General features: G+C 44.9%; 1 protein-coding gene and 1 long non-coding RNA gene across 10 annotated transcripts in view; one reads left to right on the forward strand and one right to left on the reverse strand.

The window, feature by feature from the left end:
- Window positions 1-24870, forward strand: part of AUH (AU RNA binding methylglutaconyl-CoA hydratase) — a 327291-nt gene that overhangs the window by 80504 nt on the left and 221917 nt on the right. The window lies entirely within an intron of this gene.
- LOC121013734 (uncharacterized) lies at window positions 20192-22400 on the reverse strand. Its single transcript, XR_005782893.1, has 2 exons — window positions 22295-22400; window positions 20192-20526 (listed from the first exon to the last, which is right to left on the reverse strand). It is a non-coding gene; the product is annotated as an uncharacterized LOC121013734 (long non-coding RNA).

Genomic DNA, 24870 nt, shown 5'->3' on the forward strand with positions numbered 1-24870 from the left:
TGAAACAGTGTGTTTCTTTGCTAGACCTCCCTTATGATTTTTCTCCTTATCCCTGGTTGTGGGCAACTTGAATTATGGCGTGCCTTCGAATACTTTTCGTCGTGGTCCTTTTGCTCGGCCTCAAACTCCTCGACCCTCTCCCCCTTTTAGGTGGGTCTTTCCCGAGTTTCTTCACACGTGTAGTGCTCAGTGCTCCCGTGAACACTCAGGAGGGACCCCCTCCAGATTTCTAGAGTCTGCGCCCCATCCTACACACTAGTTACCTGTGTCCCCCTGGGCTCACGGCTCCTCTTTAACTGAGAGGGCGCTGGGCTGGCTTGGGGTCCAACCTCTCTGCTCTGCGTCCTGGCAGCTCTTTCTGGACCATACGCTTGTGCGGAGTCGGGGCTCACCTTGCTTGGTCTTGAGTCATCACTGTCCCATGTTGTCTCATGTCCAGCGTCCTCAGTACTGAGTTTCGGGTGTATCAGGCAGAAGGTAAATCCAGTCTCTGCTACCCTGTGGCCGGAAGTGGAAGAGCCATGATTTCGTGAATGAATACGTAAGCATGCGTCCACTCATTGTATTACTTATTATTTATCTAATCTTTCATCGATTAGATAAATAATACTAGTTTCAGGGATACAACGTTATGATTCTTTGTATGTATATGTTGTAAAATGGTCACCACAGTACGTACAGTTAGCATCTGCTACCACAGAGTCACAAAATATTTTTTCTTCTGGTGGGAGCTTTTATGATTTACTTGTAGCAACTTTTAAGTGGTCAACACAGTATTATTAACTGCAGTCACCGTGAAGTTGGTTATATCCTCAGGGTTTATTCATTTTGTAGTTGGGAGTTTGTACCTTTGACCGTCTCCGCCCTTTACTCCCAGTCCCCACCCTCACTCCTGGCAACCACCAGTCTGTTTTCTGTATTTATGATTTTGTGGTTTTTTTCTTTTTTCAAGTTTCTTCATATAAGTGAGATCATCCGCTGTTTGTCTTCCTTGGTCTGACATATTTTACCTAGCATAGTGCCCTCAGGGTCCGTCCGCGTTGTGGCAGATGGCAGGATCTCCTCCTGTTTATGGTTACAGAATATTCCATCCAGGGCTTCATTATCCATTCATCCCTCAGTGGACGCGTCGGTTGCTGGCTTGTCTTGGCTGCTGTAGTCAATGCTGCCAGTGGACGTGAGCGTGTGTGTTTCTTCTCGAGACGGTGTTTTCATTTCCTGCGGAGAAGAACCCAGAGTGGAGTTGCTAGGCCGCAGGGTAGTTCTGTTGTGACGCTCCTGAGAAACCTCCGTTGTGTTTTCCACGGTGGCTGGACCACTTCACATTCCCACCAGCCGTGCACCAGGGCTCCGTCGTCCCCACTCCCCCGCCGGCACTTGTCATGTCCCGGCCTGTTGGCACTGGCCGTTCTGACCCGTGTATTGTGACACCTCATCGTGGCTTTCATTTGTAGTCCCTTCATGACGAGTGACGTTGCGTGTGCGACCTTTTTGTGACCTGTTGGCCATCTGTCTGTCTTGCTTGCAAAAGTGTCTGTTCAGAACCTCGGTTCATTTTGTAATCTGTTCTTTTGGTGTTGAGTTGGGTGAATTCTGTATATATTTTGGGCTATTAGTCCCTTATCAGTTCCATGATTTTCAAATATTTTCTTCTATTCTGTAGGTTGTCTTTTCATCTTGTTGATGGTTTCCTTTGCCATGCAGAAGATTTAGTTTTTTACTTTTTATCTTTTGAGAAGAGAGCATGCATGCATGCTAGTTGGGGAGAGAGGTCGAGGGAGAGAGAGGGAGAGAATCTCGAGCAGGCTCCACACTCAGCCGACGCGGGGCTCGATCCCATGACTGTGAGGCCATGACCTGAGCTGAAATTAAGATGCTTGATCCACTGAGCCACCCAGGCGCCCCCGAAGATTTAGTTTGATGTAGTTATGCTGTTTAGTGTTGCTGTTGTTAACTTTGCTTTTCGTGTCAAATCCAAAAGTCACCGTGGAGACCATTGTGAAGAAGCTTACAGCCTGTGTTTTTCCTTTAAAAGATTTATGTTTATATATATTCTCTCCACGTCTTTAATCCATTTTGTCTCGATTGCGTGTATGGTGTAAGAAACTAGTATATTCTTTTGCATACGGGTGGTCGGTTTTCCCAGCACCATTCATTGGCTCCTTTGTCGAATTAATCGGCCATATATGCATAGGTTTATTTCTGGGCTTTCTGTTCTGTTCTGTTGCTATATAGGTCTTTTTATGCCCAAACCATACTGTTTTGATTACTAAAGGTTTGTAAGAAAATGTGGAATCAGGAAACATGATGCTTCCAGCTTGGTTCTTCTTCCTCAGCATTGGTTGGGCTATTTGGGGTCTTCAGTGGTTTCGTCAAATTTTGCGAGTCTTTGTACTACTTCTGTGAAAAATGCCCTTGGAATTTTGACAGGGGTTACATCGGATCTGTAGATTCCTTTGGGTAACATGGCCATCTTCACAGTGTTGTTGCTTTGAGTCCATGAGCAAGAGTATCTTTGTATCTGTTCTGTGTCTTCAGTTCCTTTACTCATGTCAGATACTTTTTAGTGGACGGGCCTTTCACCTCTTTCGTTAGATTTATTCCAAGTATTTTATTCTTTTGGATCCAATTATAAATGGATCGTTTTCTTAATTTCTCTTTCTGATAGTTGTTGTTGTGCAGACATGCAGCTGATTTTTGTACATTGCTTTTATATCCTGCAACTTCCTGGAATTCATTTATTAGTTCTAACATTTCTATGGTGGATTACTTACGATATTTCATATGCAATATATCATGTGTAAATAGTGACAGTTTTATTAGTTCTTTTTTTCTTTGTTTTCTTTCTTCTAGATTTGGATGCATTTTAGCTTTCTTCCTTTAATTGCTCCAGTTAGGACTTCCAGTACCGTATAGCAAGAGGTGACGTGTTTCTGAACGAGGCAAATGTTGTCTTGTTTCTGAACGTAAAGGGAAAATTTTCGGTGTTCCACCATTGAGTATGGTGTATCTGTGTATATGACCTTTCTTAAGTCATGTTTCCTTTATAGCCACTTTGTTTAGAGTTTTTATCTTGAACGAAGGTTGAATTTTGTGATGTGCTTTTTCTGCATCTGCTGTGTGATTTTTATCCTTCATTTTGTTAATGTGGTGTATCGTATAGTTTTGTGGCTGTTGAACCGTTCTTGTGTGCCTAGAATGCAGCCCACTTGATCATGGTGAACGTCCTTTTACTGTGTTGTTGGATTTGGCTTGGGTATATTTTGTTGAAGATTTTTGCATCTGTGTTCATCAGGGGTCCTGGCCTGCAGTTTGTTTTCTTTGTGATGTCCTTGTCTGATTTTGTTACCAGGATGATGCTGGCCTCATCGAGTGAAGTCGGAAGTGTTCCTTTCTCTTTTATTTTTTGGGAGAGTTTGGGAAGGATTGGTATTTTTTTAAAGTTCTTGTGTAAATTCAAGTTACTTAACCTACATAATATTAGTTTTAGTTTTAGGTGCACAAAATAGTTATCACCACTTTCATGCATCGCCCAGGGCTGATCACACGTGCCCTCCTTAATCCCCTCCCCCAGCCACCTCCCCTCTGATGACCATAAGTTTCTTCTCTAGAGTTAAGAGTTCTCTTTCTTGGTTTGCCTGAGAAGGACTGGTATTAATGCTTCTTTAAAAGTTTGCTAGAATTCACCAGTGAAGTCAAATAGTCCTGGGTCTTTGTTTGTTTGTCTGTTATTGATGACTCATTTAGTGTCCTTACTAGTAATTAGTCTGTTCAGATTTTCTGTTTCTTTATTGGTTCAGTCTTGCCGGGTTGTATGTTTCTAGAAATTTATCCATTTCTTCTGGGTTGTGCAGTTTGTTGACTCATAATTTTTGGTAGTAGTCTCATGATATTTGTATTTCTGTGGCATCTGTTATATCATCTTCTCTTTCATTTCTGATGTCATTTGTTTGAGCCTTCTCTTTTATTTCTTGTGGGTCTCACTAAAGGTTTATTTTCATAAAACCAGCTCTCAGTTGCGTTGATCTTTTCTATTGTCTTTTTAATTTTAGTCTCTATTTCACTTATTTTGACTCTGATCTTTGTTATTTCCTTCTTCTAACTTAGGGCTTGTTTGTTCTCTTGGTCCTTAAGATTAGATTGTTTATTTGGCATTTTACATGTTTCTTGAGGTACATTTATTGCCATAAACTTTTCTCTTATAACGGATTTTGCTGCATCCCGTAGGTTTTGGTATTTTTGTATTTCTGTTTTCTTTGACACCCCCCCCCCCCAATATCTACACATTTTCTCTCTCTCTCTCTCTCTCTCTCTCTCTCACACACACACACACACACACACACACACACACACACACACACACACTTTTATTTGAAGTATAGTTGACATATAATGTATTAATTTCAGGTATATAATACAGTGGTTTCTGCAGTTATATATGTTACAGACTGCTCTGCATGGTGAGTGTAGTTACAATGTCACCATGTTAAGTTACTCAAATATTATTTACTGGGCTCCCTGTGCTGTACTTTTCCTCTCTGTGACTTACTTAAAGCCGGAAGTTTGTGCCTCTTAATCCTTTGGCTGATTCTCCACCTGTTCTTCTCTGGCAAGCGCTAATCTCCAGTATTTAGGAGTCTCGGTTTTCCTCTTGATTGCTTTAGTATTTAGATCCCACACGTAAGTGAAATCATACGGTGTTTGTCGTTGTCTAACTTACTAGTTATACCCTCTAGGACTCTCTATGTTGTAGCAGATGGCAAGATCTCATTCTTTTTTGGCACTGAGTAATATTCCATCGATCCATTCCCCTCTTGGTGGACACGTGGGTTGCTTCCATATCGTGGCTTTTGTAAATAATGCTGCAGTAGACGTAAGAGTGCATATATCTCTTCAAATTAATCTTTTTATTTTCTTTGGGTAAATATCCAGCAGTAGAATTACTATATCATACTTTTTTTAAAAAAATTTTTTTGTTAACGTTTATTTTTGAGAGAGAGAGACAGACAGAGTGTGAGCAGGGGAAGGGCAGAGAGAGAGGGAGACACAGCATCCGAAGCAGCTCCAGGCTCCGAGCCGTCAGCACAGAGCCTGACGCGGGGCTCGAACCCATGAACCGCGAGATCATGACCTGAGCCCAAGTCAGACATCTAACCGACTGAGCCACCCAGGTGCCCCTCGTGTTATTTTTATTTTTAATTTTTTGAGGAAACCCCATACTGTTTTCCACAGAGGTACCACCAATTTACATTCTCACCAATAGCACCTGAGCATTTCCCTTTTTTACATCACTGCCAGCACTTGTCATTTCTTGTCTTTTTGTTAACAGCAATTGTGACTGGTGTGGGCTGATTTCTCACAGGTTCCTGCCCCCTGGTGCCCACCCTGAAGTCAGTACATCTCCTTCCCGTAGAGCCCAGACGGTTTCCAGACTACGGCTTCTGTGCTGGCTCTGAGACCACGGGAGGAAGCTGGTGGCCCTTTGGAGGCAGTTTTGATTCTTGGTAGTCCTCAGGCCTTCCTGGGGGTGAAGCCCTGCTGGGTTTTAAAGCCACACGGTGCTGGGACTCTTCTTGGTGCAGGTCCACAGGGCCAGGGGTGTGCAACTTGGGGCTCGATCCCCGGGCTCCTCAGGGAGGATCTCCTGGCCTGCGCTGTCCCTCCCACGGCGGGGCATCGTGCTGGGGGCTCGGTCCCAGCTCTGTCCCTGCCCTTCCTGCCCTTCTGGATGTGGCTTTTGGCTGTGAGTGATCCGTTCTGCTAGTGTTCAGAATATTTTCAGAGAGTGTTGCTTTATATGTGGCGTTTATCTCGGCGTGTCCACAACAGGAGGCAAGCTCAGGACCCCTTGCCCCACTGTCTTCCCCCGCTCTCCGTGACCCCACAGTCTTCCCCCACTCTCCGTGGCTCAGCACAGCTTGTGTGGTTTAACGTCCCCATATTTATGAATTTTCTAGTTGTTTGCTTTGATTGCTGATTCCATACCATTGTGGTCAGAAAGATGCTTGATCTGATTTCTGTCATCTCCCATTCATCAACCTTTCTTGTGGCTTAACATATGATTTGTCCCAGAGAATATTTCATGTGCGCTTGAGAAGAAAGTTCCTGCTGTAGGATGGAATGTTCTGTAAATGACTGTTAAGTCCATCTGGTCTAATGTGTCATTTAAGGCAGTGTTTCATTATTGATTTTTTGTCTTCATTATCTATCCATTGATGTAGTTAGGTGTCAAAGGACCCTCCTGCTATATGGGCGTCTGTTTTTCCCTTTAAGGTTTTTGTTTTTTTGTTTTTTTTTTTGTAATGTTTATTCACTTATTTTGAGAGAGATTGATTGAGAGAGAGGGGGAGCGTGTGAGCAGGGAAGGGGCAGAGAGAGGGAGAGAGAGAATCCCAAGCAGGCTCTGCACCAAGCTGATCGATGCAGGGGCTCAGTCCCACAACTATGAGATCATGACCTGAGCCGAAATCAAGAGTCAGACGCTCACCGACGGAGCCACCCAAGTGCCCCCCTCCCCGTTAAGTTTGTTAATCTTTGCTTTATATACGTATGTGCTTCCGTGTTGGGCCCATAAATATTTACAAATGTGATATTGTCTTGTTGGATTGACCACTATCGTAATATAAAGACCTTCTTCGTCTTTTATTACGATATTTGTCTTAAAGTTCATTTCGTGTGATATGAATATACTTCTCCCATCTTTTGGTTTCCATTTGTGTGAAATACCTTTTCCTGTCTCTTCACTTTCAGTCTGTGCGTGTCCTCTGATCTGAAGTGTCTTTTGTGGGCAGCATATGTTTTGTTTTGTTTGAATTCATTCAGCCATTCTGGGTCTTTTGATTGGACATCTAGTTGTTTTACATTTACAGTAATTATTGATACGTGGGTATTTACTGCCACTTTGTTAACTGTTTTCTTGCTATTTTGTAATTCCTTTATTTCCTTCTCCTTGCTCTCTTCTTTTGTGATTTGATGGTTTTCTGTAGTGGTGAACGTAGCTTCATTTCTCTTTATCTTTTGTGTTTCTGCTGTGTGTGTGTGTGTGGTGACCATGAAGCTCACATGAAAGAACTTATACTTATAAACATCAGCTGAAGTTCAAACGCATCCTACATTTTTATTCCCCCTCCATGTTTAGTGTTTTTGACGTCACATTTTTACATCCTTTTATCTTGTGTATCCGTTAACAAAATTGTAGTTACAGTCACTTTTACTACTTTTTTCTTCATGTTAGTCATATAAGTGATCAGCTCATCACCTTTACAACATTAAGTTGTTCTGGATTTTGCTGTTTATTTACTTTTATGAGGAGATTTATACTTTCATATATTTTCCTGTTACTAATTAGCACCCTTTCATTTCAGCTTAAAGCAGTTTCTTTAACATTTACTTTTCTGTGAGGCCAGTCTAGAGATTTTCCAAAGCTGTCTCCTTCAGTTCTGAAGGACAGTTTGCCTGGTTTTCTCGGCTGGAAAATGCCTTTCTTTGAGCACATGGATCGTACCACGCCCGCTCTGTTCTGGTGTGGAGTTTCTGCTGAAAAACCTGCTCCTAGGCTTGTGGAAGGTTCCCTGTTTACAACGAGTTGTATTTGTCTTGCTGCTTGAGGTTCTCTCCTTGTCTTTAACTTTTGTCACTTTAATTATATGTCTCGATGTGGGTTTCTTCGGCCTTTCCTCACATGGAGCACTCTGGACTTCCTGGAACCTCAGGCCCTTAATCCCCCAGGTTTGGGACATTTTCAGCCATTACGTCTTCAAAAAGTTTTCTGCCCCTTTCTCTGTTCTCCTGGGACCTCTTTCATGTGGTTGTTAGCTTTCTTCCTGTTGTCTGATGAATCTCTTAAGATTTCTTCACGTGTTTTTATCCACAGCCCCCCCACCCCCCACACACACCTTTTGCTTTGATTGTATGTGTCCCACTGGCCTGTCTTTGAGTTCACGGCTTTTTTCTTCTGCTTCATCATCTGTCTTGAACCCCTCTGTTGTATTTTACAGTTCAGCTCTTGTGATTTTCAACACTGTGACTTCCATTTGGTACCTTCGTCTATTTTCTTTGTCAAAACTGCCACTTTGTGCGTGGATTCTTCTCCCGTCTTCACTGAGCATTTTTATGATCATGATTTTGAAATCACTCGTATCCGTTCATGGAGGCCTTTTTAAGAGGATGAGGTGTCTTCTTCATTTTTTGTTTGGAATATACCCTGTGGCTCTTCGTTTTCCTTGACTCTGTGTTGGCTTTTTATGCATGAGCTGAAGCAGCCACCTCTCCCAACCTCTTCCAGGGTTCTTGGAAATGAACCTTGGCATTCACCTCTGCCCTAGCTCTTGGTTGTCTCTCAAAACTTTGTTTTTGTCTTTGCATCTTGCTTCATTCTGAGGGGCTCCTGGCTCCTGGTAATTGAGGGTGTGGGGAGTCCTGTCAGTGTCCCCAAGGGGAGGATCTTAGCGTCTGGATTCAGGTTGACGGGAAGCTACAGGGAGCTTTTAAAGTCTGCAAACGGACGTCCCACAGGAGGACCGGGAGATGGGTGTTTCTGTCTGCTTCCTGAATTCTGAACCCCGAGGCGATGGCCAGGCAAGAGCTGTTTCTTACTGCTGTTGTCCTGTCGGTCCTGTTAACATGGCCCAGCTGGCCTCCCTACCCAGGCTGTCTGGACAGAAGCCGCAAAAGCGGGGGCTCCAGATGTGCGCAAGGTCCTTTTTCAGTGACCTGGGGCAGGACAGATGCAGAGCTCGCAGGTGGCACCTGCTGGTTTCTGTCTCTGGCAGGGAGTGTAGTGGCTCCTTGACGTGTGGCCCCTCACGCCACAGCCGGGAAGATGAGCGGATGGGCCTCTGTCACCAGAAACCTGGGCCTTGCAGGCTGCCGCCTCCACTGCTGTGGTCGTGTGGAACCCAGGAACGTGGGGCTTGCCACCAGAGCCACGTGATAGGGGGTGTCGGCCACAGCAATCGGGGCACCATGTGTGTGCACAGGCTCGTTTCTGGGGGACGCCGGTGACCTGGAGAGAGGCGGGGGAGGGCGTATCGGTGGTGCCTGTGGCCCCTTAGTCTTTGAAGAGGATTAGAGGCTGCTGGGTGTGTGCTGAATTAGCTGCCTGCCCCCCAGGATGGACCTTCCACAGGAAGACCTGGCGCTTTCTGGTTGTCTGTCTGTCTCTCCGTTCACCCTAGCTTGTGGGCCTTCTGCCATGAAGCCTGATGACTTTCAAAGCTGGACGTTTTGTGTTTTTGTCTGTCAGGGTGCAGGTCTTAAAGTTTGGGGTGCCCAGTGTGAAGTTCAAACTCTTGGTTCCTCGGGGGGCAGCCCGGAGTCGAGAGCTCACTCCCGGTTGTACGCTGCCATGGGGCTGGGGTTTGTGGGGGGAGTGTCCCAGCCTGTCCTGCTGCTTCGACCTGGGCTTTTCCCCTCGGCCCCTTGGGGACGAGCTGCTCAGCTGGCTCCTGCGCGTCCTTCACAGGGAAGTGGTGTATGTTTAGCCGTAGATCTGACGCGTCCCGGAAGAGGCCATTCAGGGCCCTGTAGTTCACTGCCTTGACCTGGAAACCTGGCATGTTCTTTTTATGAAACAACTGACGGTTTAATCAGAAAAGTCTTCTTAATCTATACATCCAGACGGTCGCTGTTTCTTCGTCACGGACAACTCACCAAATTACTTCCAGGTCTGTTGTCTCCAGAGGTGAGATCTTAAGAGCACCAGTCCTAAAAGGCGTTGCCATGAGTTCCTCAAAGGAAACAGGCTGTTTGTCACCCAGGCGAGCGCCATCTATCCTCATTGTGGCGGAGCTGAAGACCGTCCTGTTAATATTCAGACTTCTCTGTACGTAAAACTGGCCTTTATTGGATCAGCTTTTTGGTGCCTATAGGGTCATATTGCCAAGCCACAATGGGATTTTATAGTCAGGTGTCTCGCCTTTGCATTTTGCCTAATTTTTCACTTCAGTGGCACTTTGTGAGTATGTATTTGGGACCCCCGTGAACCACCGGCCACGGCCGCCTTTTGTGGTAGTGCTGCCGTGTGATCCTGTTGTGCGTGGCCCGTGGCCGGCAGTCAGTTCTGCTTATTGCCTTACGCTTCCTTCCCCTGGTCTTCTGCCTTCTGTTGTTTCTCTCCTGATGGCTCACCACTAGAAAATCGCCTGCCTCTCCATCATGACCCTTCCAGTGGGGGAACCAGGGCCGCCCTTCCCGCAGGGCCTGTGTCACCCTGGAAGGTCTTCTGGAAGAAATGTTGTAACCACAGTTAATCAGAAAGTGATGGTGTGACTTGAAAATTTACCTTCTAGAGCATCTGAATACAAAAGTAATATTGCTGGGTTAAAAAAGGAAGACAGAAACACTAACAACGTATGATGAGAAATACAAAATAATAATAGGAGCCAGTTTTGGGGGAATTTCAGGATTAATCTTTCAGTAATAGAATTTCTTAAGAGCAGCTGCTGATGCTGTGTACTGTCGCTTGATTTTGCTTCAGTCAGTGTTCAGCTCATAAGTAACCATGATTAATGGTTTGAAGCCTGTCATTTCAGATTTAAAAATGCATCTACCAGTGTATTAATACAGGCTATACATAGATTTGTTTTACCTAAAAGTATGATCATATTACACATTCTCTTCTGCAACTCGCTGGTTTTGATCTAATGGTAGAATTTAGATATCTCTCCTTGTCTTATTTATAATTCTGGTAGAAAAGCTCCCAGTGTTTTCACCATAAAGCAGTCTCCTGGTCTTTACTTTGAGATTATACATCCATAATCTTATGAAGGAAATATTATGACATGCTAATAATGTTGAATTTTCGTGGTGTCCTTGACATATGCAGATTTTCTGTTGTTGAAAGATTCTAGCTTTCTTGGAACGACCCATTCTGGCAATGGTGTATTATTCTTTGAAATGGTAATTTTTTGCATCTATTTTCATAGATCAGATTAGTTGGGAATTTTGTTTCATATGTTGTCTTGCAAGATTTTGGTAGCAGTTAAATATTAGCATCTTAAAATTATTTAGAAGCTTTATTAATCTAGTTTCTGAAATGGTTGAGATTATAATGGCATTAACGTGTCTTAGAAATTTTGTTCTAATTTTGTGTGTCTTGATATATTTTGACATTTAAAAAAAATTCCTTTAATAAATGACATTATTGGAGAAATATAGTTACCCAGATTTTCAGATATATTTATCTTACATAGAGCTTTTTTTAAAAAAATTTTTTTAATGTTTATTTTTGAGAGAGAGAGGAACAGAGACAGTGTGAGAGGGGGAGGGGCAGGGAGAGAGGGAGACACAGAATCCCAGGCAGCCTCTGGGCTCTGAGCTGTCAGCACAGAGCCCGACACTGGGCTTGAACTCATGAACCGAGAGATCATGACCTGAGCTGAAGTTGGAGGCTTAACCAACTGAGCCACCCAGGTGCCCCGGAAAGAAAGTGTATTTCTTTTTGTTTGTATAGTATAGGTGAGGTTTAATAAGGTGTGTTTTATTAATTATATATATATATATATTTTTAGTTTTTGTGTATTTTATCTGTCAAATTTAATAGATGTGTCTTAAGGGCGCCTGGATGGCTCAGTTGGTTAAGCGGCCGACTTCGGCTCAGGTCATGATCTCACGGCTTGTGGTTTTGAGCCCCGCATCAGGCTCTGTGCTGACAGCTCAGAGCCTGGATCCTGCTTCCGATTCTGTGTCTCCCTCTCTCTCTCACCCTCCCCCTGTTCATACTCTGTCTCTCTCTGTGTCAAAAATAAATAAACATTAAAAAAAAAAATTAAAAAAAAAAAGTTTGTAGCTGTTATAAAATGAATTCTGAGAGGTAATTCTATCCCGTTTTCCACATTCTTTATTTCAGAAAGAAAACCCCACGGGAAATGTGTTTCATAGTCCTGATGTCTTTCACGCCCGTTTCCTGCCCTGTCTCTGCTAAAAGAAATTGTTTTTGCCTCTTGCCAGTGTCTGCTGTGCCAGATTTAGTTCAGTAGTTCTTTATATTTTTATGTAGGTGTGATATACTTTTTTTTTTTTTTCAACGTTTATTTATTTTTGGGACAGAGAGAGACAGAGCATGAACGGGGGAGGGTCAGAGAGAGAGGGAGACACAGAATCGGAAGCAGGCTCCAGGCTCTGAGCCATCAGCCCAGAGCCTGACGCGGGGCTCGAACTCACGGACCGCGAGATCGTGACCTGGCTGAAGTCGGATGCTTAACCGACTGCACCACCCAGGCGCCCCTAGGTGTGATATACTTAAAACAGTTTTGTTACTTGTGTTTTTCTTCGGAATTGTCAGAGTTAGCAAATTATCTTTGTGGAGTTTCTCAAAAATAATGCTGGTCTCCTGGTGCGGCCATTATTAGATGTTGAAAATACTTGCTCATGTAATTCTCCTCATCCTTTATTTTCTCCAAGATTTGAAAACAGAGCGGGCATCGTGAGAGCTAGCCTTAACTTATGGGGTCACACAAACGAAATTCACTATCTGATATTGACCGCAGCTATTTTTCTTGCTCTTGCATGGAAACATTATTTACAACTTTTTAAGAGCACGAAGCTATGCTTTAGGAAGCTATTTTGGTACTGGTCTCCAAGGACAGATTGCCTGTTCCTTTCCCACCCTGACGAAACTAGGTCACTAGCTTTTGGCACACGTTCATGATGTGAGATTTATTTGATGTTCAAGCGTGCTGTCTAGAAACAGTGACGCCGTGTCAGCAAGGCCGCTGTTCGTTTCATGAACATAATTTCCAGTGCCCTGGAATTAATTTATTCCTTGACCTGTTAATAATTCCACTTGGTCATGAGCATTTCAGAGGCAGAAGAAGTATCTGGAAATGGTCCTGGTCACCCTGTTAGATGACGAGTCACGGGGTCTCTGTTCAGCTTGCAGGTTTGGCCTGTTGCAACAGTTATCTTAGGGAAGCCGAGTGTTTTTATTAAGCAGACTTCTGCCTGATACCATCCGCGGCTCAGGCAGTTCAGAATATTCACCCAATATGCGGATTTTTGATTTCTGCCTTACTGTGGCCAGCTTTAAGCATCATCAGGGAAGTTCCCTGTCCATTCACAGCCAGAAGCCAGTACTTGAAAAAAATAGGGAGTAATCAGAGGACTCCTCTAAAATTAATCATCTGTGGTTACTAAGATGCCTGAGAGTTCAAATGAGCTTCTTTGAAATCAGTCATCTATTAATTAGTTCAGTGTTTCAGAAAGAGATGGAGACGATATGAGCTATTGTAAAACCACTAACCTCACCTAGCGTGGCCCTGGAGTGGGCTGAATCCTTGCTCTGTGGCCTGGGGAAACTGACTTGCTTGCTTCTCTGTGCTTCTGGCTCCTAATCTGTAAAGTGCGATAATAGTCTCGAGTATTCGATTATGGCATCGCGCTGATGGAAGGAATAAATGGCGGCAGTTTGATTGTTTTTAATGTTTTATTTTTATTTTTGAGAGAGAGAGAGACTGAGTGCCAGAGAGCGCGAGCGAGCAGGGGAGGGGCCGAAAAAGAAGGAGACACAGAATCCGAAGCAGGCTCCAGGCTCCGAGCTGTCAGCACAGAGCGTGATGTGGCTCGAACCCACGAACCACGAGATCACGACCTGAGCCAAAGTTGGCGCCCAACCAACCGAGCCACGCAGGCACCCCGATTTTGTAATCTTGAGACACTGACGGTCTTAGGTTTTGGTTTGCTTACATGGGCTCCCAGGGCTTTGGAGCCACGTCAGTCACATGGCCTCGTTTAGTTGATTTAACAAATTGTATCTCTGCTGGTGTGATCTTGCCCTCCACGTGTCCCCGCACCCTGCCACCCTGCGTATGTGTGCCCAGGGAAGGAACTGGTCCATTTGGTGGGCTGGCTGCAGCCCCATTGTGTGCTACATGGTAGGTGTTTTTAGTAAATGTTCCTTGAATGAAGCCAAGCGGGTTTTTGTTTTTGTTTTTGTTTTTTTAATGTTGTATTTTCTAGGAGTTTTAAGAGGCATACCCCGAAATTATGTTTACATGTTCTTTGGATTCGTTTTTTGTTCTTTGTTTGTTTGTGTTTAGCACATTTGTATTCTGTGTCTGTTGCTTTCCTTGGTATAGTTTGTTTTAAACTAGGCCTATTTCAGTGCCCATGGGGATACATTCTTGAGATTCCAGGGAGCCTGTCAAAACCGTTTTCCTGCTCTGCAGACCTTGAGAGGGCTTTGTGTGCACATCACTGGAGCCTAGGAGGCTGAAGAAGAAAGGAACAGATTGTCTTTCTTAAACTCAAGTGTACCTGGCCAGCCCTTTCACACTTCCTAGAAGAGAGAAAAGAAAGTAGAGTCAGATTCAGGAGTGACTTTAATTTGTGGCTGCGCAAAATTAAAGCTGTAGAAAGAGTGTCAGTCCAAGAGCTCAGACTCTTCTTAAATGCGAACAGCTGAATTTCTGTGAGTCAGTGATTGCTGTGTAACTGGAGCTGTCACCCCCCCCAGTCCCCGTTATTTGGGTCGCTGCGTGATAATTTTTTGATGATTTGCTTCACGAATGGACACACATTCATGTCATTTCTGATGCTTTAAAAACATTTCTGTTGAGTTACGAAGACAGGGAGGGTTTAAAATATTTTAGTGGTACCTTTATCTTGTGCAACCTTAAGTAGGTGTAGCATTTCTAATGCCACTTGAATTGGCCATTCAAACACGTGAAGTTTAGAATATTGATTTTCATTCTCCCACCCGGTGCAAGAATGAACTTGTCACTACTCTACTACTAGTGAAGTATGGCAGAGGCCTTTGCAATGCAGATACTGGGGGACTGACGCGTTCCAAGGAAGAACTTCCTCTTTGCTAGTTCCACCGACGGAAGTGTGTTTTACACCTCTGTCGTGATGAACCTGTTTTGCTTTTGTTTGGCTTTCCGGGCGTCTGGGTCCCCCTTCCCAGTCTGGGTCCCTGCTCTATGGGTCTGAGAGGGTGTCTGCTAGCTGAAGTTTCTGCTCAAGATTTTGTGTTGAAACCTGATCTCAGAGGTTGGGACAGTGGATGGGGGGTTCCTTCCGGTGCTGTGGTCTTTGTCCAAGTCCCAGGCAGCAGAGTTCTTACTGGAGGTGGCCTCTGGTGTGGGGGGCTGTCCTCCCGTTTAGGGTAGTCTTGCTGCCTATGTGTTTTCGAACGTCATCCTTCAGCATTGCTGGTAATTCTTGGAGTCACTCAGAAACCTAGTAAATTTCTTTTTTTGTGTTGATTTCCATTGCCAACAGCCACAGAGCCTGACCCAACCAACCATTTATTCTGTCCATCAACCTCCACGTCAACGGACGTAGTTAGTTGAGGTTCAGGTGCAAATGTTATGTACTCAGAATTTTGTTCTCCTTTTTCTTTAGGGTATACTGTGTGCCTAGGATGTCTGAACTGATTTTCCAGTATTCTTTTTGATTGACAAGTCTGTGACATGTATTCATCTGTCATTCGAGTGTTTTACTGAGTACTTACCGTGTATTCGGTGCTTGTAGTGGCTGGAGAAATAGAGCAGGAAACAAGAGACCAGACCTCTGCCTTCACGGATTGTAGTTCGAGGAGGCGGGCTGACAAATAAAATACGGAGTCGCGTTTGATGGCAGTAAATCTGATGATAGAATGAAGTGCGGGGAGTGCTGAGCTGAGGGCCGTCGGCGTTGGGAGGTGAGGGATGACCCGGGAGGACGGCGGAGATGTCCCGGCGGTCTCACGGCAGAGTGGGGACAGTACTGGTGTCATGGGACGGTCTGGAGGCCCAGGAAGGAGTGAGGCTGCACAGAGCGCTCACAGCAAGTGTGGGGGTAAGGGGATTAAATACACACGCGTTTGTACAGTCTCCGTGAGGACGGGAGAGTTAACACTCCAATGCGTGAAGAACGCCGGCACATGGCCTGTGAAATCCGGGCCGCACGCTCGCCATCCTCACGTCTCCTTGAGTTGTCCTGCCACACCACAGCCGTGTGGGAGCACCGGGTTTTACGGTAGCACAGCACGGGGGGCAGCCGCCGCGGCTCTTCCTTCCTGGACCCGCGAGAGCAGGTCGCCCTGATGCGCACACATTGGTGCGGGAGACGTCCAGAAGCCTAGGAGGTGCGGAGGAGCGGAGGCCCCATGAAGGTTCTGTCTCCCTGTCAGACGCCAAAGGGATGGCCGCCCTGCAGAAAGCGTGAGGACCTCGATTGTGGGGACGGCTGTCGGGAGAGCCCGACTGAGCACCTGCCCTCGTCACTCGGTGCCCGATGATTGAATGTCTGTTTCTGTCAGCGTGGAGAGTAAAGAAAAGCTGAGCAGAAGCGATCTTAGTATCTTGTTGATTACATTCCAGAACGAAAAGAAATAGCAGAACATTAAGCCCAGCCGCCATTTGCTCTAGTTACCCCGTGCGAACTGGAACTGGTAGCTGTCAGTCCTCGATTGAAGCTTCGGGAAGGTTCGTGCCGGCTGCACGCAGTAACGTGTCTCGAGCAAATGCACATACCGCAGCCACCATTTGGAAGCACGCTCTTTTGTATTTAATGTGTTGCAAAGTATTTTATGACAGGGTTTGGACGGATGCTGCTGTGAGTTCACATTTACTTTTTGCATCATTTCCAGCAGACAAACAGAAGTGCTTTCAGCTAAATCCCAAGTCCCTCTATGTAAGTGGGTTTCTGGGTTCTGTAGAACTGAGTATTTGGAGGTGGGAACTTAGAAACGTTATCGTTTTAGACAAGTGTTTTGAGACATCCTTCTAATAAAGATTTATATATGTGTACATATATCCTTTTTGAACTGTTAATATGTAGCTTTTTCTTGATCTATGAATTTCAATTTATACATTAATGTTTTTACATCCGATTTATACATTAGGTTTTTCTAGATCTGTGAATTCCGGTGTATACATTATGCAGTTTGTTCATGTTAGAATGTTTACTTTCTCTTTCCTTTTTGGTTGGAAGGATTGAGTTTTCTATAATAATATTTAATCTTCATGAAATTTAGGTCTTTTAAAAAGCATTGAGACAAGCGTGTTTTCTATATCACGGTGATGAATATCAGTTTGCAAATTTATTTGGATCGCACGCAAGTCTATTTTCGTGGGTGAATAACGACAGTGTTTGATTTGACGGTTAACTACATATGGCACTTGGTAGGCTACCCCTGAGTCTGTCCCAGATTGGTTCTTTATTCACATGGATCACAATCTGAATTGGACAAAAAATTCTAGGTAGAGGCCAAACAGAAGGTGTTTATTCCTTTACTGCCCTGTAGGGAGCCTCTAGCTTGAGTCCTTTGAGAGCCATGGCCGTGTGAATATGCTTACATGTATTGATTTACTCACACTGAGAAACATTTCAGTATTGCTAGATGTTGATTGTCGATAGTAGACATTTGTTGCTTTGAGCTGCTTGGTATCCATTCCCGTTCCTGAAAACACCCCAGTTTCCAGTAGAACATTGGTTATGTTTGCACTAAGGAGGGAGCCAGAGGGTTCTCGCTCCCCTCCCCCCTTCCCTGCCCCCCACCTCCATAGGAACCTTGAACTCCAGGGCGGGGCAGGGGGGGGGGGGGGTGGGGGGAGGCTCTTCCTCAGGACTCTCCAGGGGCCAGTAGAGGCGCCCCTCCCCACCCCCACCCCAGCATGGGTCTGACTGTGTCAGTGCTGGTTGGGTTTGCCTGGTGACTGCCTGTCACCTTCCAGAGTCCTCGTTGATTCTCTGAGATTCTTCCAGAAATCCCCCCTGTTCTTGTGCTAATCAGAGTCCGTTTTAGTTGCTTATCACCTTCATGAGAACATGGCTCGGCTAATGAAGCATAACCTTTACTAGGCTGAAGTGAAATTTTATTTTTAGTGGAAGTGTCCTTGTGGCTCCTACCGCTTGTGGCTCAGATCCCTTCCACGTGCCCGTGGGCCCCGCCCAACAGACACTTGGTTTCCCTTGTAATTTAGTGTTTGAAGACGTGGTTTGGACAGGTCTGGAGAGCAGACCTGAAAGGGATTTGTTTGCTGACTTGTATGTAAACTCTTAGGAACTCTTCCCAGTGCCCCAGTATTTAAAGCCAGATAGTTGTTGGATGGTGTGTGTTGTGAAGGGGCTGCTGAAATCAAGTGTTCCCTCCACCTCATTTCTGTATAATGTAATTGAAAAAATAAGTACAATAAATACTTCATTTCCCCTCTTGTAATTATAAGTGACAGTTTTAGGGTTAAACCTGTAAGGTGACTGAACCGGAAGCATGACATTTTAATATTCATGACATAGAATAAAATATACTGTTACCATTGAAGGCGTTGGTGCCCAACTAAAACTAAGGTATTGCTGGAAGAATTGTGTGTTGAAAAGAAACGGAGTGTTTTTTGCAGTCGTTATGAACGAGTGGAATGGAAGCTGTGTTTCTGTTTAGCTCTGTCACTGCGTGGGTTAGTACCAGGTCACTGTCCGACCGTCTCACAGCCCTCTGCATTCGGCCGTCTGGGCAGATAGCCACTCCGCTGGCCAAGCCTTCTCTTACGAGGGGGCTCGGGGGAACAGTTTCTCAGACGTTCGGGAAGAGTGTATTGTCTGAGTCCTGTCACCTCTAAGGTGACCCGGGTGGAAGAACGCCCAGGGGAGCGTCTCCTGTCACGGTCCGTCTTATTCCCAGGCGTAGCTGTTGGATTATGCGCGGTGTCTTTGGATATAGTTAGACTTCTCGCCACGGAGCATGTATGGGGTTTTCACAAGACCTAGAATGCAGCAGTGCCTGCGCTGGAGAGGCGCCCCGGCCTTCAAAAGAAGACTGTGACCTGGTGGCAACGGGTATAATTGCATAAAAATAGAAGCTTGGGGTTTTACAACAGTCCGTGTATGAAGTGTCCTATTCTCAGCGTGAACGTGTACGTGTGGGCTCTTTGCACATCCGTGAGGTTTGCGGACACTTCGAGTTTTGCGCCCTTCCCAGTGCAGGAGTGAATTAAGTCGGTGAGTTGACTGTAAGCAAAGAGGATGTTTTCATTATCGAACTCTTACACGGGATGGAGAGGCTTGTGGATCGTGCTGGAGCCCCACTTAATTCAAACCTTGGTGAAGTAGTGTGTGCTAAGAGAAAGAAACCGTGTTCTGCATGAGGAAACCCTGATGGTGATATTGTTAAGGGGAGGTTGGCTCCATTGGTTTCTGGTCTGATCCTCATCCTACCTTCCTGGAGGGCGTCCTCAGAGTCAGCTGGCGTCGATGTCTGAAGACCGGGACAGCGTGTCGCTGAAGCTGGGGGATGGCGGGACCGACCCGTGAGTCCAGGATCAGGGCTTCTGGGCAGGAGTGTGGTATTTGGGTGGAGGGGATGGAACCAGCCAGTACCACACTGCTGTCCTTCTAGGGCAGTGGCCCGAGGAGGAGGAGGGGAGCCTCCACAGAGTAGGGAAGAGAGCAGGAAGGGGAGGTGGAGACATTCACTTGCCTCTTCTCTGTGAACCAGTGTGAGACACAGGCTTGTTTGGGCACCAACTGGAAGTTGAAGGTGCTGCTCTCTTTAGTTGCAGCCACGACCAAGGAGGGAGGGCACACCGGTAGCTTCTCATCCACTCTCCGCTTGGGGAGCACTACGAGGGCAAGTAGGTGAGGCCCAAAGGAATTGGAAAATGCAAGCAGCTGAAAGCACACATATGAAAACCTTGGATTATTCTCCTTGCCTATTACGGCCATCAAACAAGAACCAGACGCCACGCAAAGGGAACAGGCGAATGGTCAAGGCAGGAGACCGGCTGCATGCTGCACTGCGAAAGTTGGGGCGTAAACGGGACTGGGTTTAAGTCATTTACTAACTGTGGCAGGTTGCTCATGATGGCCAGCTACTTAGGTCCCTGAGCTTTCCTTTCTTTGTAAAATGAGAGTGATGATAATATCCATATGCAAAGCTGTTGCAAAGTTTATTATCTTTGCCACCTTTTAACAACGGCTTTGTAAACTGTGAAGTACCAGGTAAGTGTCCGTTTCTGCGTGGAGTTTTACATCCGTGAGCTGGCGAACCTTCCTAGTGTTTGCATTACTGAATCTAGGTCTTGGTGATGCGTCGGTGGGTTAAGCTGACACTTCCTGTTCTGCTCTCAGGCCTTAGAGTCGAGAGACCCGGATGATGGGGCTGGAAATCTGGTTTTGCTCCTGACTAGCATTGCGTTTCTCAAACTTCCCACCAAAGCACACCTAAAAAGGAACACGTGCGCATAGGGTGTTCAAGCAGTCTGCCACAGGCTCATGGTTTTTCTAAAATCACATTTTATTTTACAATCTGTGTGAAGTTTGCAGTCTAGCCTAAGCAATATTTATATTAAATTGCATATACCTTTTAAGTTACCTATGAGTAAGATGTTAAGAAGAGGGAGGGGGTTCTGGTGATTGCTGTTAACTTGGTGGACAAGATGGGGTTGCCCTAGCCGGTGACTTCATGTGCCTCTAGACCTATGAGCACATACACCTGATTCCTGGGCCGCTCTTACCTGTTACAGAAGAGGATTGACTGTGTCCTGTGTCCCCTTCTGGGCAGTTTTTCTGTGAGAGCCCATGTAACAGATACTGCAAGGAACTCTTGACCTGATTACAAAATCAAATTATACAACACACTCATTCTTACAAAGCATTTTCTACATATTGTGTAATTCTCATCCTTATAGGTCGGTCACAGAGGACTTTGCTCAATAGAGTTTATTGTTGTAGAGGCCACAAGTTATCAAATGTTACTTGCTTAAAATATTCTGGAAAGTTAGTCATTAGCACATGACATTTCATTATGGTGTCCTATTTTTGTGTGTCATTGTAACTTTCCATTATAAGCTTAAAAATGATGAAGGCTTCCGGTCAAGAAGGTAGACTAGGCACTGAGCACTGTTAATTGCTCTCTGTCCATTTTAAAGCCTCATCAGAATGAAAGCACAGAATGTTTAAAAACAAAAAGAGACGAAAGGTATAACCATCCGCCAATAAATAGCAAACCAAAGGGAGAGAGATCATCAACCAACGAGATTCAACAAAGTTTTTGGGGTTTGGGAGATGAGACGGGTTGCAAAGTGCTAGCCTGCGTGTATTGCCAGGGGGCCTGTGCAGATGCGGGAGGCATTGTCCCCTGCAGGGGCTCAGAGTCAGCAGCTGTTTTACAGCTTGGAAACTTAGACATGAGGTTTCCCCAAACGAGGTACAGTCGAAGGGCTGGGTGGACGCTTGTCGCCCACCCCAGTCCCCCACACCCCACCCTCCCACCGCAGGTGTGCGCACTCCTGGAGGCAGAGGCCGCTGGTGCGCGTGGTCAGGCAAAACGGGCAAAAGCCGATTCTTCCATAGATATGAAACTAACTTCAGAAAATAGGACTTCTGATGGGGAGTTTGGTTCCACTGCAAAGCCCTCCTCCTTCTTTGGGGTCTGCTGCTCACCGGTCAGGTTCTTTTCTGCCTATGTCAAGTAAAGCCTATCTTGGTCACACATAAGCTCAGAATTTCCCGCCCGAGAAGAGGCCTTCCTAAAATACCCAGTGACGCAAGAGTGGACGAGAGCGACTCCTGTTCTCCTGTGTTCCCGTCTCTAGTGAACACACAGACCCACGGGCCATCGAGTGTATGACACTGGACACATGAAAGAAAAAGGTGGGCCTTAAGGAGAATGGCTGATGCAGAAGCAATGATATTACATAAAAGGGCTACTAGATTCATCTTTAAGAAGAATTGCTGAAATGGAAATGTCAGTAAAAAAATACGAGGGAATAAAGTGAAGTAATCTTCCCAAAAATGGAGAGCCAAGACCAACAAAATGCAAGAACAGAGACATGAGAAATTAACCTGTGAGGTTTGGTATTTGGCTTAATAGAAGTTAGAGAAAAAGAAAGAGAGGAAATTATCAAAAAAGTAAAGGAAGATAATTTCCAGAGGCAGGAGAGGTATGTGTCTCTGTATTAAAAGGACCCACCGAGATCCAGCATGATTAATAAAAACAAGACACCCGTGGGTATGTTTTTGTGAAGTTTCAGTGCTTTAAGGAGGAAAGTAAGATTGCAAAAATTTTCAGAGAGGAAGAAAGACAAGTTCTCCATGTGTGAAGGAACGTCAGACTGGCGTCAAAGTGTTCATCAGTGGTGCTGGATGCCCTAGGTATTGCCCACGGGATCCGAAGGTAAACCGACTCAGTTCAGTATCTGACAAACTGCTGTTTGTTACGACAGCAGAATAAAGACATACTGAGATGTACGAGGACTAGATAAGTTAGCTTCCCAAGGACCTTCCTGAGAAGATGGTGGAGTGTGCACCCCAGCAAAACGGGAGAGTATCCAAGAAAGACAGCCTTGGCCCTCAGGACACAGAGTAACCAACCTACCTGAGCAGCCAGTGCAAGAGCACCGGCTGTGAACCAGGTCCAGACGACGGCGTCCAAAGTGGAGCTGGGGCACAAGGCTTCTGAGGGCCCCCCCAGCCCTGCCTTCCGAGACTTAGGAAGAATTCCGGTTGGGGCCTAACTGTCAGAAGAAAGGCCATGGTTTTAAGTGATCAGTGGGAAAAGTAGGTCCCCTCAGTCCTAAAACTAGAATTTTTTTATTCTTGGAGTGGTCAGGAGGTCACGCCGTTGCATTTGTTTGTAAAGAATTCAATGTAATTTTAATGCACCCCTTTGCTTGGCATTAAATGATAGGTATATATTGTAATGTGGATGCTGGTTGTCGGTTGTCAACATTTAGAACAAGTCTGCGATACAGAAGGTTTGGGTGCTGTTTACTTCCAGGTATGAATGGTTACCATCTTCACACTGTTAGAGGAAAAGTGTGGCGACTCCAGCATCCAGAGCCGGCTTGGTGGAACGGGAATTTATATTCCGTTTACTTAAAATCGCAGTTAGTATTAGAAGGGCTCAAAATTGAGAGTCATAGTTGAAGGTCGGTGAAGATGAGTTAAATTATGATTTTTAAATCTAGGAAAATCTGTAGACGTTATGTAAGGTTATTCAACCTGGAAACCTAAATATGTTCATTTTTTTGAGTTGTAGAAATAACTATCGGAGGAGCAAAAAACGGTCAAATTTTTTTCTGGAGAATGGGACTCAGGGTGGGCAGGAAGGGTGGAAACACATACATTCTTTTGTGTTAGATTTGTTCTACATGTGCATATTTTGAGGAAACAAAACATTTAAAAATATTTCCCAATTTAGTGTTTCACTAATCCAGACCTGTAGTGAAGTTTTACCAAAGAGACTAAACCGTTTAAGTAATTGACTCTATTAGTGTGACAGTGACCTTAGCAAACAAAGTAATATGAAACTTTCGCTTTGCTCCTGGCTTTTTGAACTGAGTCATCACTTTGGACCACAACAACAGCAACAACAACACATTGAATGAGTAACTCTTGTTTCCATTACTAACCCTAACAGTTTTTCCCCCTGAAAACATTTGTGCTTCTGTAACTGTCAGTTGTGCGGATAGCGTATAAGCAAGTTCAGCCTACTTTTATTGTAATAGATTCGAATTTCAGCCCAGAATCCGGCAGACTGAGTACGTCGATGACAGAAATAATATCCTGTTTGGTAAACAAGGTGTTGGGAGTGAGGATGGGCCACAAGGTCCTTTCCAGGTTGACTCAAAAGGGAAGATGTGTTTGCAGTCCTGGTGCTGTTTGTTCTCCATTCCGAAGATAAGCCTACGTCGCATTAACTGGAAAGAACATGTGGATAACCTCAAAACGTAGACACACCGTGCAGAAACGTCAGCACAACCAAAGGGCCTCCAAGCACTCAGGAAAGACATCTGTTGCCATGGCTGTACATTTCTTATGTTCCCTTACTTGGGATTGATGAGTCCCACTCGTCCCTCCCCAAGCAGAGTTCTCGTCGGAGCCTTCTTACTTTGTGACTCTTTCCAAAAGCTGGATGTATTCCCTCCTCCTGGCCAAAACAACTTCTTATGCACAAAATAGGCAGCTGGCCCGCAGGCCACGGTTTGCCAGTCTTTGTTACAGTAATTAAGAACATGGACTCTGGAACTGGACTACCTAGGTTTGAATCTTAGCTTCCCCACTAATTGTGGGACTCAGTTTTGTCATCATTAGCTGAAGCTCGTGGAAGTACCAACACCACACTGTTTTGTGAGAGTTAAACGACGTAACATATGTAAGGTGGTTCAGAACAGTGCCTGGGCCATGCACCTGCCCTTTATGTTTGGCTGTTATTTGAAATAGGGCACGAGTGGCTGTTAAGTTTACTCTCATGTGCTGACTTACCGTGGTGAGAGTCCTGGAGGCCACCTCTATGTTTGCTGGAAATAATACTGTCTAATTAACTGTGTTTGAGGGGAAAAAGACCATGGCAACCAGCCCAGGTCTTTGCTACTTCTTGTAAATGACCCTTCTATCCTCAAGTAACCTCTCCGTGATTAGGAATATAATGCTATGTTAAAATGTTGCTGTTGGGAAGTAGATTCAATGCAAATTGTCTCAGGTTACACTAAATTTTATAGGAACGTGACTAATATAAATTTAAGGCTGGCAGGCAATCAGTATACGAAGTATCCTTTAAAGATATTTCAGGTAACTGTGATGTATTTTGATAACATTTTGCAAAAAAATATATTTAGAGAACTAAGCAGTACGTTGAAAAGTATGAACCCAGTGGAATATAAGCCGGACATGCTTGTATTTCTCTTTACTTTCGGCCTTACTGAGCTTTTTAAAATCTTCTTTTCCATCCGCTAATGAATTCTCGATTGATTCGGTAACTTTCTAGTCACTTTTTGTTTCTTATAAGAGAAAGACTCCTCTCAGTTTAGCTCAGTTCAAAGCTTCAGTCGTATGTCCAGTTCAGAGTGTATCCTTGTTCTGTTTCTAGCCACAGTGGGAGTAACAGAGACCAGATTTCCTTAAGTAAACCACCTTAAATAAACTAGAAACTTGGGCAGATAGATGAAACAA

This window comes from Herpailurus yagouaroundi, unplaced genomic scaffold (assembly GCF_014898765.1).
Source record: "Herpailurus yagouaroundi ecotype Mexico unplaced genomic scaffold, PumYag 199, whole genome shotgun sequence".
In the NCBI taxonomy this organism is placed as follows: Eukaryota; Metazoa; Chordata; class Mammalia; order Carnivora; family Felidae; genus Herpailurus; species Herpailurus yagouaroundi.